Here is a 20,193-nt window from a genome sequence, read left to right on the forward strand (position 1 = left end):
TTACTTTCTTCCATACCTATAAATAAATAAATAAATAAATAAATAAATATTTTATTTGTATACCGCCCTTCCTATGATCAGGGCGGTGAACAACAATCAAAACAATACAGCGTATCAACAACAAATTAAAACAAAAATTAACATAGACAACAATACAAATACAATACAACTGTTAAAACCAATATTAAAAACCCCCACCAGCCAGCTACCCCTGCTGTCAGGGGGGGGGGGGGGGAACTAGCTGGAACTTATATCGGGGAATGCTGATCAAAACAGGAAGGTTTTCAACTCCTTCCTGAACTGGGCCAGGGAGGTGGCCGAGCGGAGCTCTATGGGCAGCGTATTCCAGAGGGTCGGGGCGATGATGGAGTATGACCTCCTTGTTGTGGAGGCTAATCTAGCCCTTGGGACCCTCAGTAGTTGCTGCCCAGATGTTCTGAGGGTGCGGGGCGGAATGTATGGGGAGAGGCGGTCCTCAAGGTATCCTGGGCCCAAGCCATGTAGGGCTTTATAGGTTATAACCAACACCTTGTATTGCGCCCGGAAGCGAATAGGCAGCCAATGTAGATCTTTAAGTACAGGTGTAATATGACTGGCCCTGGAAGTGCCAGTGACCAGACTGACTGCCATGTTCTGTACCATCTGTAGCTTCCGGGTATGGTACAAGGGTTGCCCCATGTAGAGCGCGTTGCAGAAATCCAATTGAGAGGTTACCAGAGCATGTACTACCGTTTCAATGTCTCCCTATGACTTCCTAATGAAATGATTGTTGACTTCTTGATTAACTTTAGTTTTCTCATATAGTAAATATCCATATATCGTACCAGCGAACTCTATATTCAGAACCTTTAGCTTTTTCAGTCTTATCCAATCTAGGACCCAGCTTAGTACCGAGGTTGATAATAGAGTTTTAGGTTTGGCAAGGTCATGCCTCCTCTTTCCACCACATTGTGTAATAATTTCATCTTAATCCTTTTTTTTTTTTTTTTTTTTTGCCATACCAGATAAAATCTGATAGGTCCTTATTCCATTTTTTAAAGGGGATTTCATTTGTAATGACTGGTAAGTTTTGGAATAAATACATAATCTTCGGGAGTATGGACATCTTAATTACTGGAATTTTACCCATCCAGGAAATCTTTAGATTATTCCATCTATTCATTTCTCTTTTCACCTCTTTCCAGACTTTTTCATAATTATTTGTAAATAAGTCAACATTTCCCATTGATATATCAATTCCTAAGTATTTAATTTTCTTCTTTATTTGAAATCCTGTCTTCAATTTGATCTCTTGTTGGGCCTCTTCTGGAATATTCATGGTTAACATTTGAGTCTTTTGTTTATTCACTTTAAATCCTGAGACTTTACCATATTGTTCCAATTTATTCAATAGTGTGTGTCAATATCCTTCACTGGGTTTCTCAATGAGATCACCAAATCGTCTGCAAATGCGTTAATTTTATATTCCCAGCCTTTTATCTTAACTCCTTCAATTTCCTTTTCTTCTCTAATCTGAGATAGCAGTATTTCGAATGTTATTAAGAAAAGCAAAGAGGAAAGAGGACATCCTTGTCGTACTCCCGATTGTATCCTGAAAGTATCTGATTTCAAACCATTAACTATAATACTAGCTTCTTGTACAGTTTAGGTTTTGTTTAACCAAGTTAGGAAGTTGGTACCAGTATCTAATCTTTTCAAAACTTCTTTCATGAAATTCCAATTAATTTTGTCAAAAGCCTTCTCAGGATCCAAAGAAATTAGAAGTAACTGTTGGTCTATATTTTTCTGATGGTACTCAATCAGGTTCAAGATATTTCTTATATTTGTTTTTATTAGTCTTTTTTGGTAAAAATCCATTCTGGTCTTCTTTAATATATTCACTGAGAATTTCTTTCAATCTTTCGGCTTGTATTGCAACAAATAATTTGTAGTCCGTATTAAGTAAAGATATCGGCCTATAATTAGCCGGGTCCGTAGGATCTTTATCATCTTTGGATATCACAGTTATACTTGAGAGTGTCCATGTTGGTGGGATATTGCCATCTAGAATTCCATTCATTACTTTATGTAGTGGAATCAGTAATTGTTGCGCAAATGTTTTATAGAATTCAGTGAGGTAACCATCTGGTCTGGGCGATTTACCTGGAAATCCCCTCTTTTACACAACCATTAAAGATAGAGGAATTGTCTCAAGCTTTCATTCTGGCAACCCTAGTTGTGATTTACTTAAAGGCAGTCATTCCCAACCTGACTACCTCCAGATGTGCTGAATTACCATTAGTGCTACAATTAAACAATGGTGTGGCTGTCTTGGGCAGCAGATGATGTGGGGCAGTTATGATAGGCCTCTCTCTGGACCTGCCTCCCCCAGTCTTCCTCTTACTTCTTCACTCTTTCTCCATTAGAGGACAGAGCTGCACATGCCCCTCAGCTTGCTATGTACCGCCTATCCTCCTGGTCTCAAAGGTTCTGAGTGATGCTATCCCATTCCCAGCATAAGATTCAGCAATCAATGTGGTTACCTTCTTTTGGTGAAATAGGATAGGTATCTGCCCCTGTGTAACATGCATGACCATGCTGGCTGAGAATAATGTAGTTCAGTACAACTGTAGGTCTCACAGATGGGGAGAAAGTTGTTCAGAGGTTGTGTGCATAACAATATCCTGATCAACTGGAGCTGCTTCCCAGAAGACCTACTTCACAGGAAGCCAAGTTGGCATCCTCCTTGGTAGGGGGCTGAGGGTCCAAAATATCTGGAGGGTAGCAATTTGCATGTCCCTGGCCTACTTTATATTCCTCCTCTTTGTTTCTTCAAATTACATCTTTTTCTTGAAATCTTTGACAAAAACACTTAGTACTCATCCTTAACTAAGTACAAGCAATGGAAATTTAGCTGGATGGTGTCCTTAATTATAATTTTATTTTGGCTTACTTTTATAAAAAAAATGAATGGAGCTACAAAATTAATTAATCTTGGTCACACATCCATTCATCAAGTAATGAGTAGAAATAGTGTTTTATATCACTGTTTATGGTGGCTGCTTTTAAGACAAGTTTTAAGTCAGAAGCAGTGGCCCAGCTATAGCAAATGGGAAAAGACTTAGCACTGATTATTTCTCATCACAGTACTCAGTGAGAAGTGCAATGGAGAGCAAAAAGGTTGTGCTTCATTGCTTTCTTCCTGAAGGTAAACTGTATTTAAGTAAATTATTTAATGTTTGTTTGAATGCATCAATGCATTTATATCTCTCATTTAAAAGTCTTTATCATTCATCTCATAAACAGAGATGGATGGAGTCAGTGGAAGTGAGCAAATGCAGTGCCAGTATGTGAAGCAATATCTCATAACAGAATGTGGTGTAACACCACATGCTTTCCCTCTTTCTCTTTCTCCCTTGGTTTGTGCATACAGGCACTAAAGGCACTTTCAAGCCATTACAGGGAACAAGAGTCCAGCAGGCACCTCCATATCTCCATCCCCTTCCGCTTTCCACTGAGTTTTCACAGACTGAAGGTTTGGAGTGGACAGGGATTAGAGGTGCCCATTCCTCATAATGTTCCAGAGTAGTGTCTGCAGGAATGCATGTTTGTGGTATGTGGTAACCGCCTTGGGTCTCATATTAGGGGAAAGGCAAAATGTAAATGGCTGGAATTCAGTATGGGGCTTGCACCTGCAAGAAATAGGAGTTTCACATCAGTGGTATTCAACAAAGGGCTGCTATGATGTTACTACACAAGGTAGCCAGGAAAATGATTGTTGCTCATCAGAATTATCATGGAATGGATGTCATAGGCATTGGGTGCTCCTGAAGCCCATCCAGGCAATGGCTGGGGACTACCAGGTAGAGCCTGATGCACATCAGGATACTCTTGCCATTGCCTTGATATGCGTTTTTGCAATTAATTAGGAGGGTTCCACAATGCCTTTGCTACATAGCTAAGGTTGTGTAAACTGATACAGTCTAGATCGCAATATAGCATTGCAGCCAACACGATTAATTAATTAATTAATTAATTAAATGCATATTCCAATGGAAGGGAAGAAAAATATAAGTTTGTTTCAGAATATTTCTATGCTACTTGACTTTGTTTTTAAAAACAGCAAATACAGTAGAATTCATTTTATTTTATTTTTAAAAAAGAAACACCTATGCATTAATTACAATATTAAATTTTTGAAAATCAGTTAAACTATCAGGGAGGACAATTATAGAGAGAAACTGTCAGCTTCAAAAGGCACCAGTGCTAGTGAGCGTAGCAAACCTATAGTAGTCCAACATGCATGGTAAACTTAGTTACTGTGTTCCAAAACTGTTTGGCAATAGACCAGGAGCAGCAGATTCATTTGTATTAATTTAAAACCCATTTTGTAAATACCAATAGGAAGAATTAATTCCACCAATTTAGAGGAAGTGCGTATGTGAGAGAAATTAATTAAATATCTTGTGTTTGATTGCCCCCTATTGTTCATAAATGGAATATACTATAGTAAAGCACTGCATATCTTAGAGCCAGTGTGATGTAGTGGTCTCAACATTGAGTGGACTTTAATGTCACATCTGGCTCATAGGTCACCACTGTCCCATTGGTCTAGGAAATGCAAACATATTGGGTTGGATGCAATCATTATTGAACCTCTTCAAAAGTGTGACAGTGCTGCTTTTTTCCTCTTCCTTCCTTCCTTCCCAGCATGTCTTTCGCTCTGTATTTATTTTTATTTTTATTTCTTTTTAGCACAAATTGCATAATCATGGCACTCTATTGCAATGTGTGTCTCTGTGTCTCTCTGTGTGAATATAATATAATATAATATAATATAATATAATATAATATATAAAAGAAATAGAAAAACAAAAAAAAATAGCCTGCTTGGAAATAGCAAGGGAGAGGAGAAAGAGGGGAAGAGAGCAAATCACACTCACTTGCACCATCTGACAGCCTGCATATTAGAACTTCATCAGAAGGAACTTATCACACTCTCTCAATAATGAAAATAGTGATTGGGGGGCAGTGACAGGTTTTGTTTGTCAAAGAGAAGAGGTACTCCAGTGGCAAATGGTTTACGGACTAGATTTGTTGTAGCACCGGAGCTCTCTGACAAATAAGGCTAAATAGCTCACAATGGCGTGGTACAGACCACCCAAAAAAGGTGGCCTCTCAGCGCTTGTTTTTCCACCAGAGGGAAGCTGCAGCCGCCAAACCGCGTGGCTTCCCACAGGTGGAAAAAGAACCCGCAAAAAGCGGGTTCTTTTCAAGCCACGGCAGTGGCATAACAAGTGTGCCACTGGTGCGCTGGTTACGTAAGTGCCACGCAGCGCCATGCGGATGTCATGCGGCGCTTACGTAACAATGTCGGCACCCATGTATATAAGGCACCGCCATTGTTACGCCCTCATCACGTGCTAGGGTTGCGAGGCATGTGGGTGCTCTGCCCCCAGGCAATTCTAGCACGTGATGTCACAAAGGGCCGGTATGTACCAGACCAATACTACAATTCACAGACGTGCATAGCATTGAACCATGGCAATTAAAGCGGTGTCAAACTGCATTAATTACGCAGTGTAGATGCAGCTACAGGGTAAGGGAACAGCTACCAGGAAGGAAGTGACTTAGATCACAAGCGGTGGCCAGACATCTTCCTTTCCCAGGACATGTCCTACATCTGGTCACCCTGAACACACACCACTAGAGAGACTTGGAGGGAAAGAAAATGTTAGGAGTTGACTGCAGACATTTTTAAAATGAAGTTCCTTGATTTTTATTATATAACTCCTGTTTGAGTCTTATAACTGGAGCTACACGAAACATGGTGGCAGCTGTTTAAATTAGACCCCGACTGAAGCAATGTTGCAGAGAAAGAGGAAACAAACTGCAAGGGCTTTTGTGTCATGGAGACAGGCCTAGTTACTCTTGCCCAGGCATGGAACCAGTGGAAAGAAGAGTTTAAGTTCTCTTTAAACCTTGCCTTGGTGAGAGATTTGGCAAACCTTTTAAAAATCTGCTTATAATACAAGATCTCCCCCCACCTCCAGACCTGCTTTTGACACAGGGGAGTTGTAGTCCAGCAATAAAACTTTTCCAAGCTCTACTTCCAAACACAAACAAAAGAACCCCCCCCCCTCCCAAACCTTGGTCTAGTTCTGATCATAACAGAGAAGCCAGGAGAGTCTGCAGCAGTTTGCTGATACTACTGGGAAGGATAGGAGGTAGTGTGGTGTAATGGGTTGAGTGCTGGACTAGGACCCATGGAGACCAGGGTTCAAATCCTGGCTCAGTCAAGGAAACCCATTGGATGACCTTGGTCAAGTCACATACTCTCAGCCTTAGAATATGGCAATGGCAAACTCCCTCTGAAGAAACTTGCCAAGAAAACCCCATAAAAATAGGGTTGCCTTAGGTTGCCGTAAATCAGAAATGACTTGAAGGCATTCAACAACATCAATAACAACAACTGAGAAAGACAAGATCCTGCCCCATCCAATGCTCCCCCCACTGCTGAGTTAATTGAATGAGAACTGCTTTTGTACTTTGAATTCAGTTTGTAGTAATTCAAGAACAAAAGGGGGAAAGCGGGAGGAAGAAGAGAAACAGGGAAACTTTTAAAGCAACTGAGTATTAATCAGGACTGTCCCCAACAAATGCCCCTTCAACATGTGGAGGGTATGTAACATGAGCCCTAGGTTAAGTTCTCATGTGCAGCTGCCTTGTGTCCAACTGCCCCTATTCACATAAAAAAGCCCTTTCAGCCCATTCTCATGCTCTCTGTTATGTGCTTGCCCACTTGTAGCTGCTGATTTTTGTTCCTCCTTATCTCACGTCAGAAAGGGTGGTAGCCAGGCAGCTAGTATTGCTTTGGGCAGTGGCAACAGGGCTTGTGCTGCTGTTCACACAGTCTTGGCTGTTATTACTTGATTTAACACATATGCCTCTCACAGAGGGTTGCCATATCCTGGTTTTGGCCAGGATATTCTTGATTTTTCAGCCTTTGGAAATATCCCAGTCCGGTTTTAGAAGGATGTCCTGTTGCTGCTTTGGCACGGCAGTGGCAGCATGCGAGACCTGGTAAGGTCACCAGGCTTCATTTGGGGCTGGGTGGGGGGTGTTAGGGCCTCCTCAGCCACCACCGCCTCTCTTCCGTGCTGTTGGGAAACAGCAAGTCCTAGGCCTTGGAAGGCTGCCAGGCCTCACTTGGCACTGAGTGGGGTGTTGGGGACTTCTCAGACACCACTGCTGCCTCCCTGATCCTGATCCAATGGTGCAGCAAGGCCAGGGAGGCCTTTCTGGGTGTGAGGCACAGGTGGTGCTGCAAGGCCTCCCTGGGGCTGGAAGTGAGGAACAGCATGAATTTATGCTAATGTGTTTTTTTTTAATTTATTAATGTTTTTAGGTCCTCCATTTTTCTTGAATGCCTTACGTTTTGTCCTACATTTTTCCTGGTTTTGTGGTAGAGAATTATTGCAACCCTACTCTCACATGTGTCCCCTCGCTGCTCTCTCCTTTCTTTTGCCAAGCTCTATTTTCCCCATGCTGATTGTTCCTTCCTGTTAAAATTCTGATGCTGGAGGTGGTGGCTTTGGAAGTTTGAAAGGAGTGGCGGATCCTCCAGAGAGTAAACAGCTGGTCTCAAATACCAAGATTTGGGGGTGGTCTACAGCAACTGAAACAAGCACCATTTTAAAAGCATTATTTTACCAGCAGTACTGTCACCCAGAACTTCATTCTCTCACCTGGATATGGGGGAGGGGGGGGCTTCCAGATCCTGAGACTTCAGGGAAGGTCCTGGTATTTGAAAATGCTACTGGAAAGAAGTCAAAGGCTGCATCTACATTGCAGAATTAATGCAGTTTGACACTTTAACTGCCATAGCTCAGTGCTATGGAATCCTGGGATTTGTTGTTTGATTCCAGGATTCCATAGCATAACAGAGCCTCAATAGTCAAAGCAGTATCAAACTGCATCCGTTATGCAGTATGGCAGCAGCCTAAGAGACCAAACTTTATCAACCTTCAATCAATATCTCCTAACACACATCTTACTGTTCTTACACTGGCTAATCTATGAGAGCCAGTGTGGCATAATGGTTTGTGTGTTGGACTATGGCTCTGGAGACCAGGGTTTGATTCCCAGTTCAGTTGTGGAACCCATTGGGTGACCATGGACAAATCACATTCTCTCAAACTTCTCTGAACAAATCTTGCCAAGAAAACCCTATGATAAGTTTACCTGAGAGTTGCCGTAAGTCGGAAATGACTTGAAGACACACAGCAATAACAATGGCTAATCTGCCACTTCTTTACTTACTGAGTGACTTTGTACACAACTTACACCAAGATGTCTGTTTAAGACTTTGCCTTTTGTATTATGCCTGCTTAAAGACTGCCTTACCAGCTTTTGACTCATTTAAAATCCTGCTTTTCTAACTACCCTTTTTTCCAAATGAAACAATAAAAAGTATATTTATACAGACAAGTGTTCCTATTGTTTGAAACTATGATCCAAAACACACTGTAGAAATAATCCAGTGTGAGACTGCTTTAACTGCCCTGGCTCAGTGCTTGGGAATCCTGGGAATTGTAGTTTATTGTGGCACCAGAGTCCTCTGACAGAGAACACTAAATGTTTCAGAAAGCTACAGTTCCCAGAATTCTGTAGTGTTGAGTCAGGGCTGTTAAAACAGTCACAAACTGGATTATTTCTGCAGTTTGTTTTGGACATATACCCTATATACTACAGGGCTAGTAATGGCACAGAGCTGTTTTCATCATGTTTATCAACCACTTCCCTATGGTGAACTGTATATTTCATGCATTATTATTCCTTTATTTAGCCAGAAGCTTGCCATAAAGTCTCTTCCTCTGAGATGAGATTCGATGTTTGCAAATAATCTTTATTAAGTTTCTTTTTTAAAAAGGAAAAGGTTACTTTGTCAGTACATCAATACAAAATTTCATAATATATATATATATATAAGACAATTGTTCTTCTTTGTCTTCACTTCCTGTCGTATCAAAACTTATTTGTGTTGCCATCCACTCTTCTTTTTTGTTTCTTGCAAATAAAAGATATACAAACCCAATCCTGCAATAACAATTCTTTTCCTACAGAGGGTTGTACAACCATACGTATTCTCCAAATTCTATCTTTTATATCATATAACTTCGACTTCCCTGAAAATATTTCTTTTCCTGGTCGAACAATCTCTTTTATATACACATACAATATACACAATATTAGACCAGGCTTTTATCCAGACCCCATCTTTTCTCCCAGTATGTCACTATTTGTGTCCATTCCTTTTCCATCTTATCTTTCTTTTTATCCTCTAAAGTACATGATAATATATCTAATTGTCTAATCTCATTAAGCTTTATTAACCACTCATCTATTTGTAATTTTTTCTTCTACTTCCAATGTTTTTCTATAACCATCCTAGCAAGTGTTATTATGTATAAGATTTTCCACAGTTTTTTCTCATCCTCTACCTTCAAAAAGTGTGTCATATTTAATAAGTACAGTTCCATTTTTTTTCTTATATTGTATACCAAATATTTGCTGTATTATTTTATGTATCTCGTCCCAGAACTCTTTCACATTTCCACCACATGTGGACCATCGTTCCTTTTTCTTTTTGGCAATTCCAACATACATCAGTTTCTGATCTGAACATCTTTTTCATCCTGGCAGGTGTATAATACCATCTGTTACTGATTTTAAGAAAATTTTCTTTTAGGTCCTGACAATTTGTAAATGAATTAGTCTTTTCCCAAGATTTCTCCCAGGCTTCTAATGGGATCTCGTGCCCTAGATCTTTTGCCGAGTCTATCATGTACTGTTTTATTGGTTCCTTTTCTAACTCCCTGTCTCTAAATAGTTTATAGTATTTCGCTATTTTCTTCTCTTCATCTTTCATTATTAGCTCATCAATTTCTGATGATTGTATCTCAATTCCCACTGTCTTTACATCTTCTTTAAATCTATATTTCATTCATAATAGCTGTACCAATTTATTTCCTTCTTTTCTTTAATTAGTTCCTCTCTAGATTTCATATATATTTCTTGTTTTTCATTTATTTTTACAATATCACTATATCTTAATCAGTATTTTTTTGAATCCCATCTATTAGCAAAGGCTTCTTGGGTTGATACCCAACCTGGTATTTTGTAATAGAACTTTATTTTGATCATTTTCCATGTTTCTAATAGCGCTCTTTGAATTGGGTTGTTACTGAGATTCATATGAAGCCAAAAGCTGCTATGCTGGCAAAGTTCAATGATCCTTTCAGGAAGATCTCATGCTGTTAGGTCTGGAGAAATATTGAGTTGGTGTGACAGGCAGGCATCAATGAACCCAATCAAGGTTACTTTATTTTTTTCTTGTGTATCAAGTCCCTATATATGACAACAGACAGCCCACTCTCTTCAGATTAGGATTTCTTTGCTGTATGACTGTGTGGGGTAGCCTGTTTGTCATCCATTCACAAGTGCAAGTTGTAGTCATAGCAAGACAGACTACAACAGCTCCACCCTGAGGTAACTGCAAGCATTTGTACATCAAGCTTTTTGTCAGTAGTATAGCAGAGATCAATGTTTGATCCAAGGTGGGGGGAATCTTAAACTATTTCTATTTTCTCATTGTCTAGGTTGAATTTATGTAGATCCACTATGGTCATTATTTTTTGTTTCTTTATGTTTAGCATTAAGCCTGCCTTTGCACTTTCTTCTTCGACTTTCTTTAGTAATTGTTCCAAGTCCATGATGTTTTCCGCTTGTAGTATGGTGTCATCCACATATCTAAGACGGTTGACACCCCTCCTGTCTCCACTCCTCCTCCTTCTGAATCTAAACCTGCTCTTCAGATTTTTTGTGTACAAGTTGAACAAGTAGGATGATAAAGTGCAGCTTTGCCTGACCCCTTTGCCAATAGGAAACCATTCTGTTCCTCCATATTCTGTTCTAACCGTTGCTTCTTGTCCTGAGTACAGATTTCTAATCACGACTGTCAAATGTTCTGGCACTCCCATGGCTTTAGAAGTGTTACATACCTTTTCTTGATCAAAGCAGTCAAAAACCTTGCTATAAAACACATGCTGGTTTTCTTTTGGAATTCCTTGGTGTACGCCATTAACCATCTTATGTTTGTAACTTGGTCCGTAATGCCTCTTTCTTTCCCGAATCCCACTTGCACCTCTGGGATTTCTCTCTTCATGTATGATTGGAGTCTATGCTACAGAATTTTGAGCATGATTATGATGACTAGAAATGGGAAAGGAAGCTATGAAAGAACTAGACAAGATCCTGAACAGTAAAGATATACCAATCGAGCACTAAAGTTAGAATAGTCCAAATCATTGTATTCCTCATCACCATGAGTGGATGTGAGAGCTGGACAGTGAAGAAAGTGAATAAGAAAGAAATCAATTCATTTGGTGCTGGAAGAGAGTGCTGAGAATATCATGGATGGCCAAAAAGACAAACAAATGGATCCTAAGCGAGAAATCTTCCTGGAAGCTGAGATGATCAAACTGTGGTTGCATGTCTTGAAGGCACACTATTACACTAAGGTTTACTGGGCAAGATTTCTTCAGAGGATGCTTGCCATTACCTTCCTGTTAAGCTGGGAGAGTGTGACTCTCCCAAAGCCTCCCAGTAGGTTTCCATGACTGATTGGACCCTGGTCTCCCTGAGTCCTTGTGTTCATTTATACTGTCTAGTCTGAAAAGGTCCTAGGTTCATCTCCAGCTCCATTATTTCCTTCACATACTCTTGGACTTCCTCACCCCTTTATCATGAAGGCTTAATATTGTGTTGTTGTGTACCTTCAAGTCATTTTTTTTACTTATGGCAACCCTAAGGTGAACCTATCATGGGGTTTCCTTAGTAAGATTTGTTCAGAGGAGGTTTGCCACTGCCTTCCCGTGAGGCTGAGAGAGTGTTACTTGCCCAAGATTTCCCTGTCAGTTTCCATGGCCAAGACCAGATTCGAATCCTGCTCGCCAGAATCATAGTCTGACCCTCAAACCACTACGCCATGCCAGCTCCCCATTATGAAGGCAATGAAGAGTAAATATGGCATATAACTACAACAAATGACAACATAAGACATAAGTAACTCTCAGAGGCTGTATAGAAATACAACCCAAAGCCCAAATTTTGACTGTTATATTCACTGGTAGAGAAGGACAGAAAATCTATCTATCTATCTATATATATATATATAGGCACTCATCTCTCCATATTTGTGGCTTTATTCATGGATTTAATATGTTCTCTCTAGGAATACCTAGGTCCTTCAGTGCAACTCTACGGTCCACTTTAACTAAAAGTTGCACTGAAAGACCCAGAGATCCCTAGAGAGCAGTGTTGCGAATTTCGCGACTTTCACGCGAAAATGGGGACTTTTCAGAGCTTTTCGTGTGATTTTCGCGCCTGGCTTTATTTCAGTGCCTTTTCCGTGACTTTGGCCCATTTCAGCTCCAGACGGCTGCAGAGCAACCAACCCTCTGGAGTGTAACAGTTTTCAGCCAATCAGAGAGAGGGCTGGAGAAAAATCTCTCTCTCTCTCTCTCTCTCTCAATGACTCCCTCTGACAGCGAGGACGGAGCAAGAGCAAACCAACCAACCGTTTGGAGGAATCACACTAACAGTTTTCAGCCAATCAGAGAGAGGACAGTGATTGCCCCCCCTCAGGCATTCTCAGGCTCCAGGGGAAAGCAAAGTGGCTGCTGTGTGATCATGTGAATGTGATGTCCCTGAGAGTGTGTGTGTGTGTGTGTGTGTTAGTGATTAAATATGCCTCTGAGCATGGGCAGAGCACCTGGTCGGTTGGCACCCCTGCTGCCCTGTCTTCCAAGAATTTTGTTTTGTGGCTCTCTTTTTCGTTCTCTTTTCCATTGCCATCCATACTGCAGAAATAATCCAGTTTGGCACTGCTTCTAACTGCAAGGCTCCCTGCGATGATGGGATTCTGGGCACAACAAACCACCAAGCCCAGAATTTCATTCATGGAGCCCTGGCTGCTGGTAAAAGCAGAGTCTCAACATGTCACAACAAACTACAATTCCCAGGATTCCCTGGTTTTTCAAGGGAATTGCCTCCACGCTTCCAGATCACAGCCCCAGAGAATGAGTCTACAGGATATCAGTGTTGCCAGTTTAAGTCCACTTCTTCAGCTGCATTTGGATTTAATAATGATAATAATAATAATAATAATAATAATAATAATAATAATGGTGATGATGATAGAGAGATCTTGTAGCACCTTTGAGTCTTACTGAAAAAAAAGTTGGCAGCATGAGCTTTCCTAGACTTAAGCATATTTCCTCAGATGCATGGGAACTGTAGTTCATTGTGGCACCAGAGCTCTTTCTCACAAAACTACAATTCCCAGGGTTCCCTAGCACTGAGCCAGGGCAGTTAAAGTGGTCTCAAACTGGATTATTTCTGCAGTGTGTCTTGGACCCAACTCAGGCTGCATCTTCACTCCAGACTCCAGAGACAATTCCCAGGATTCCATAGCACTGAGCCAGGGCACCTAAAGTGGTCTTGAACTGGATTATTTCTGCAGTGTGTCTTGGACCTAACTCAGGCTGCATCTTCACTACAGAGACAATCCAGTTTCATACCGTTTTTACTGCCATGGCCCAGTGCTATGAAATCATGGGAATTGTAGTTTGTTGTCACACCAGAGTTTGCTGAGAGAGAAGGTTATATGTCTCCGAAAACTAGAATTCCCAGGATTCCCTAGCACTGAGCCATGGCAATTAAAAGGGTGTCAAACTGGATTTATTTCTGCAGTGCGGTTGCAGCCGAACACATTTCTATTTGGCACAAAGCTTCCTGAACCCCCTTCATGTCAAAATAAATATCTTAAAAGGACTGAAAGATTCTTTGTTTGGTTCAATGGTGATTTTGAGGGTTGAAATAAGTTACAATTATTTTTATTCAATTATGTTTACGTTTATTTGCAAAACATCCGCCATTTTAACATTATGGGAATTTTCCGGGAATTGTGACTGAATATTCCGTGTGATCTGGGGGGATTCAGCGGGTTTTGGGGAATTATCTTTGAGGCTTGTTGGCAACACTGCTAGAGAGAATACTCTGCTAGGCGTCTGTAGCTCCTCCAGGGCAGTCCTATGGTCAGTCTCTGTCGGACGTTGGCCACAGAGTTGCCCTGGAGGACCTAGGGATTCCTAGAGAGGTGTCCTCTCAGGTAAAAACGTGGTGTTTTGGTTATTTGCAGTTTTTCCATATTCACGGGGGTCTTGTGCCCCTAACCCTAGCGAATATGGAGGGACAAGTGTATATATATGTATGTGGGGGGGGTGGTGGTAAGGGTAATTTGTTTACTTTTAAGGAGATTGGGTGGGTCATTCCTTGGCGCCGTTTCTCCCCTCATGCTAGGGAATTCTGGGAATTGAAGTTTACTGTGGCACCAGACCCCTATGAGGAAGAATGCTGGGGAATCCTGAGAACTGTCGTTTTGTGAGACATTTAGCCTTCTCTGTCAGTTCTGGTGCCGCAATAAACTGCAATTCCCAGGGTTCCCTAGCACTGAGCCAGGACAGTTAAAACGGCCTCAAACTGGGTTATTTCTGCAGTGGCCCGAAATGTCTCACAAAACTGCAATTCCCAGAGTTCTTGAACCAGGGCAGTTAAACCAGTCTCAGACAGGATTATTCCTTCAGTGCGGATGCACACTGCAGAAATAATCCAACAAAGCACTCTCAAACTGAATGATTCCTGCAGCGCGTTCTTCTATCTGGACTGAAGTGATTGAGGGACAATAAACTGTATTCAAGGAGAACCACTCCCTCCCAGCTGCAAAGGGTAGAGTGGCAGGCGGCCACCTCGCTTCCGGGTCTCTTTGTCCAGCCTTGGCACGGGCAGCTTCGGGAGAGAAGATGGCGGACAGAGAGCGGTCAAAACCATAGAGAGGAGGAAAGAAGTCACCAGCGGAGCCCGCCTTAAAACGGATTCCTAGCTCTATGATTCCGTTTTTTAAAACAATGCCTTCATAAACATCTCCCTCCAAGCCTCCTCCCCTCTCCATGCCACACCCCTTTCTCAGTAGCCAATGAGAGCTGTGTGGGCGGAGCCAGCCTCGTTTTCGTTCTGCGGTGCCTATATAAGGCTCCTGCAGGGCCCCGTTCTTTCTTTCGGATCGCCGCGCGGGAGGAGGAGGTTGGTTTTTAGCTAGAGAGGTGGGTTTCGGATCAACGCTGCCGCCATTTTGTGTGCCTGTTGCTCTTTTTCTCTTCCCGCCCTCCCTCCCCTAGGCTTTAGAGGCATTCTTTGTCGGTGGTTTTTTTTTACTACTCATATCCTTTTGTTTTTTATTTCCAGACACGCTTAATCAGCATTAATGCCTTTTCTCTTTTAGCTGTCTTGGGAAGGGTAGCAAAAGCAGCGGAGACAGAGGTCCAGAACACACTGCAGAAACAACCCAGTTTGACACCGCTTTAACTGCCCTGGCTCAGTGCTAGGGAATCCTGGGAAGCGTAGTGTTTGTAGAAAGCTCTGGTGCCACAACAAACTACAGTTCCCAGGATTCCCTAGCACTGAGCCAGGGCAGTTAAAGCGGTCTCAAACTGAGTTATTTTTGCAGTGTGGATTGCACCTGAGTGTTAGGGATTTGGCCCAACCACACCTTTGCATTGGCCGAAAATTTAATGCCCATCTTCTACAGCAGTGTCCCCAAACTGTGCTCGTTAAGGGACTTTGGACTTCAGCTCCCAGAATCCCAGACTATTGGCCAATATGGCTAAGGCTTCTGGGAGTTTAAGTCCAAAATCTCTTAAAGGGACACATTTGGGGGGGTGGTGGTATTGCCCTACATACAGGTGACCAGATGGTCTTCACTGCTGAGGAGGACAAGGCACTGCAAAATGGAGGACCTTCAAGGGAAAAAAATAATGGAGAGCATGCTCAAAACCTAAAAGGACTCAGATAAATCCATGCCTCCTAGCCATGCCCAAAATGGAAGGCATTTTGGAATTCCTTCTGGACTGGGAAATATTGGAGAGGTCTGGGAAAAGGAGGATGCCTGGTCGCCCTGGATTGAGTTAAAGGGCCCTTTTCTTGGTTATGAAGAAATATGTGTATATTTGACGATTAAGAGTCTAATAGCAGCTGAAGGAAATGCTCCTCTATTATTTATTTAGAGCAGTGGTCCCCAAACTGTACCCTTTAAGAGATTTTGGACTTCAGCTCCCAGAAGCCACAGCCACGTTGGCCAGGAGTCTGGGATTCTGGGAGCCAAAGTCCAAAATCCCTTAAAGTGCACAGTTAGGGCACTGGTTTAGGGTATTCATAGTAAAGGGAGGAGTTGGCAAAACTGCCTCTGAAGATTATCTAAAACGGTGGTTCCCACACTTTGGTCCGGACTTCATCTCCCAGAAGCCTTAGCCACCTTGGCCAACAGAAATTCTGGAGGGCCATCGTTTGGGAGCCACTGGTCTAAATTCATGGGGTTGCAACAAGTCAGAAGGCACATGCGTACTGTTCCATATCTCTGTGTTTTAACATTATTCTGTCTTAACTTCAGTTGTAAGAAACTCAGTAATAGGAATGCCTCAAGTAATACAGGAAACATCCAGGGTAGTAGTGGTGGCCATACTGCAAAGTGTGATAGCAATCCAAAAAACAGTGATGCCTTTATCGGGCCAACCAAAATGCCTAAAATATGTGTGTTGGTATTGTTGTTTTATTGATTTAACGAGTATAGCATGATGGGAAATGATTTTTCTTCAGATTCTGAGCTGTTAAGAGTTCACTGTAGTGGGCCAATTTGTTCAGAGCAGTTTACATAGTTAATTACTAAATGTATATAACTTAACTTTCCTGTTTCTATCGTTTGTGGCTTTGTACAATTATGCAGCTTTGGTTGTAAAGAATTGTAAAATGCAATTACTTGAAAGTAAATGCCATAAGTAAAGATTTTAAAAGAATGTTTCAATATGGTTAAAATGTACCCCAGAGTTTTATTTGAATATTTACATATGAAATGAGGTAACTTGTAGTGTTCTATTTGATTTTTAATTCTCTGATTTCATTTTTATTCCAGGAACTATGAGATTAAAAGCTAGATTAGTATTGCTACAGTACAAAATGATCTGTGGTAAGTCTCAAGTGCCTAACTTGAAAATATTTCATATTTACACATTTAAAACTATTTTGGAAATCAAATTCTAGACAATTTCATGGAAAGTAAGTGTTTGAACAGCATCTCATGACTGTATACTTGCAGAAGTTTTTACATGGAATTGTAGCCATGGTTTGTAGGATTGTTATCCCTTATTATTTGTGGTGCAGACTAGTGGACATTTTGTCAAGACAGTGAAACTTAGGTACAGATGGGCAAAAAAGAAACTTCCCGCAGGCGGGGTGAGGGCTGCCGGGCGCCATGGTGTGCACCTGTTCAGACGGCGCGCACCATGATGACATCGCTTTGGCGCTGCACCAAAGGGGTGTGATCAAGCAGCCTGGCAGTGGCTTCGCAGGTACAAAAAGCAGCCAGATAATTGAGTATACAGAATTCTGGCAGTGGTATCAGCCTTAGCTTGATACTTACATGAAAAATCTAGTTTTTCTTATTCTGGATCACAGAAACCGCTTCCTTTGACTTAGTTTGGGTACTTTTCTACTTCTGAACTTCTGCAATTTATTTTCAGATTATGGAAACATCTGCATACCTAGAAGAGTATTTGATGGATAAGAGCGACTAATCCTGAGTATGTAAAAAAAACTTTAAATGAAAATACAAACTATTAAGTACCATGGATACAGGGGAACCCACAGAATGCTCTGCCTGAAGGTGCTGCAGTGTGAATTGACTGGCTTAAATACCAGTCCTAAAGCAGTTATCTAACCTTCATGACTAGCTCTATACAAAGTGGATTTTATGACCACTATGAGAATGCATAGCTCTATTGACTTCATTTTGCATGCAGTAGTTAATATATTTAGCCCTGAACAAGTGTCCATAAGTTTTTTAAGACTTGGCAAGTTTTCTTAGCTCCTAGTGTGTCTTCAGCATATTAGGATTACATTCAATAAATTCAGAATTGCTTTGAGCTCAAATGATCACTTTTTGTACCCATTGATCTGTGGGGAGGAATTTTAAATTTTTTCAGAATATGCAGGAGAATGGGATGGGATATTTGCTTGTAGTATCTGTTCTGTTGGGCATGCACATTTGGAAAAAACTGCCACATAGGGCTATACCATTGATTTCCTGCTGACATAATTAGGAGAAATAAAAAGAAGGAATAAATACTTTACAAACCTTATATTTTGTCTTTTCAGACCTGAGAAAAGATGTATAAGGATAAAGGTAAGTGTGTTAAAAACTTGTATTCAGTAAGTAGTTAGCATTGATCTAACCATTGATGAGCCTATCCCGAACCTGATTTCTTTGATGAAAAACTGCCATTATGGATCCGGCTTCTGAGGTTACACTAGTAGTTAATAAATTTGCTATTTGGTTTGCAGAAAACATTCCTAGTAGCTTCTATTTATATGTATGCTGTTTTCTGTGTACTTTTTAACGTCTAGGTTTGCAGCTGGAATCCAGGAAGCAACTGGGTGATACAGTTCAAGGCTTCCAATTTTGATTAGAGACTACAGCAAGTAAGTATAATACCTTGGATTATTAAGTGTGTCCATATTTCCTGCGAAACCTGGTTTAGGCGAAGGACTGCTAGTTTTATGATAATTAAGGTTGCTGTCTTCACTGTGCTTATAGGAAAGGAGTATGCATTAAATACACTGGTATATTTGAATAAGCATACATTTCAGTAATTACTGGTTACCTCAGCTGTATTGGTGTCCAGGATCTGTAAAATGGGAAAAAGTGTATATGTGCAGATATCAGCTCAACATAATATAAAGCTAATAAAATGTTGCATTGTTGTTTGAACAGTGACATGAGGGAGTCCTGAGGCTGAAATCTGAGTCACTTTCATGATGCTTATGGGCAAAGGAAAGTAGGTAAGTCATTCAAATTGGAAAATGCAAAATAAAACTAATGATCAATAGGACTGAGATAACAGGTCTGTGGTGACATCCAGTGCATGAATATGTCATTATTAAATTAAAAGTAATTGAAGGCCTTCAAGTATGTAAGGAGATTCATAAGAATCTGAAGTGAGTGAAACTGGAATGTCTAGTACAGAAGCAGTTAGTGTGCAGGTGGTATGCTCTCCCTGGTTGCCAAATTAATGGTTTCCCAAAACAGGAAATTGTACTCTGAGGTGTACAATTAATTAAAAGAAATACACACTCACCACACCAAGCATTTATTTTAATGAAAATACTAAATGAAGTACAATGATACAATTATCAGTTTTGGTAGGGATGGTGGCCTGTGGTAGATTTTTTAGGGATGGGGAGTTACCCTCCAGTATATGCTACTGAACTGCCCTGATCTCTAGTAGTGGAAAAGACAAAGGTGCATTTCTGCTACTAGAAATCTAAGCTTATTTGAATTTATAAGTAAGATTACATAGTATACAGTCATAATTTAACAGAATACATTAATCTGCACTCACCCAATTGTAATATCTTTTTCTTTTTTAGTGATAAGAAGCCAAATGGGAGCATGATCTGAAGTTACCCTGAGGAAATCACATCTTGAGTGTTCCAAACAGCCTCAAGTATTTGAGCAGACTAGTTTGGGAACTGGCACTGCACATATTGTTTAAACTTCATTGAGTGTATGTGCAATGGCTGGTTCTTATCTTCAGTGTTGCATCTAGAATCAAGTTTTAATAAATAATACTGAAACTTCCTTATAGTTGGAGAACTTGTGCTCTTTGAGCAACACCAATAAAGTGAAGTTTTTCAGAAATACTGATTGCTGTCTGTATTCACCTAGCAGGGGTATATTGATAACTGTCAAATGGAGTAGGTGGGTTCTGAAAAGGGGAAGAATAGTAGTTAACATTAACAATCAGGGAGGGGGGAGAGGCAGTGTGAGAAGTTGCTCATAATGACTTTGGGAAAGATCCTGAATTTTTAATAGAAGGCTCCTGGAAACAGTTGCATATAACTGCTAGTTAGTTACAACATTATGGTGCCAAATTACTATATGGGTTGAGTCTTAACAGCTTGATGTCAGGGTAAACAAGGTGGCATTCCTATAAATGCCTGACAGAGCACAGTTGCATATTACAGGAATGGAGCCATGCCACC

At 40.9% G+C, this 20,193-nt stretch overlaps 1 long non-coding RNA gene and 1 other non-coding gene across 3 annotated transcripts; both read left to right on the top strand.

The window, feature by feature from the left end:
- Positions 1 to 15,150: 15,150 nt before the first annotated feature.
- Positions 15,151 to 19,851, top strand: LOC149311326 (uncharacterized). 2 transcript variants are annotated; one of them, XR_016281774.1, is made up of 7 exons: positions 15,151 to 15,203; positions 17,066 to 17,119; positions 17,673 to 17,732; positions 18,307 to 18,334; positions 18,556 to 18,630; positions 18,923 to 18,990; positions 19,579 to 19,851. It is a non-coding gene; the product is annotated as an uncharacterized LOC149311326 (long non-coding RNA). The 2 variants fall into 2 exon arrangements; XR_016281775.1 differs by having other exon boundaries at positions 15,163 to 15,183.
- LOC149311327 (small nucleolar RNA SNORD50) lies at positions 18,382 to 18,454 on the top strand. Its single transcript, XR_016281817.1, has one exon. It is a non-coding gene; the product is annotated as a small nucleolar RNA SNORD50 (small nucleolar RNA).
- Positions 19,852 to 20,193: the final 342 nt, after the last annotated feature.

The sequence above is a fragment of the Sceloporus occidentalis genome, unplaced genomic scaffold, assembly GCF_023333645.1.
Source record: "Sceloporus occidentalis isolate IW3139 unplaced genomic scaffold, rSceOcc1.0.p SCAF_6, whole genome shotgun sequence".
Classification (NCBI taxonomy): Eukaryota; Metazoa; Chordata; class Lepidosauria; order Squamata; family Phrynosomatidae; genus Sceloporus; species Sceloporus occidentalis.